This window comes from Protobothrops mucrosquamatus, unplaced genomic scaffold, assembly GCF_001527695.2.
Source record: "Protobothrops mucrosquamatus isolate PMUCROS unplaced genomic scaffold, P.Mucros_1.0 scaffold1130, whole genome shotgun sequence".
NCBI classification, from domain to species: Eukaryota; Metazoa; Chordata; class Lepidosauria; order Squamata; family Viperidae; genus Protobothrops; species Protobothrops mucrosquamatus.
The window spans coordinates 340,022-340,589 of NW_015387348.1; positions in this window are offsets into that span (position 1 = coordinate 340,022).

Here is a 568-nt window from a genome sequence, read left to right on the forward strand (position 1 = left end):
GAGTCTGGATCTAGGCTGGCCCTGTCCTTCCACTCTAACTGAGAAATGTTTTTGCAACATTCTATGCTCAGTAAATCCATAGTGATTTATATAGGATAATTCCAAATTTTTTGTATATAATTCAACCATGCGTTCACATTTTAATGTGGCATCAATGTTCCCAAAACCATATTAACAACCCAATGGATATTAAACCAAAATAGGGTGATGGTGGAGGAAGCTTAAATCATTTGTATAAAGGTCCGCTCAATCATTGCATATTTCCAGCATAATAAAAATTTACAGCCATCTTTTTTTTTTAAATCTTCCCTGAGGTGTCTGGTAAACAAACCAAAAATGTTTTGTTGAAATAGCCACATCTTCATATTGCAAGAATCAGACTTAGTGTTATTTAAGATCCTTAAGTGTTGATGCCTGTCTCCATTGCATTCCCTCCGAGGGATTTTCTGTCTCTCCACTCCTCCACACCCCAATAAATTGAGCATGTGACATTTGTGTGTTTTGTGTGTATGTGTGTGTGTGAGAGAGAGATTGAGATGGGTGGCATATAAATTTAATAAATAAGGTA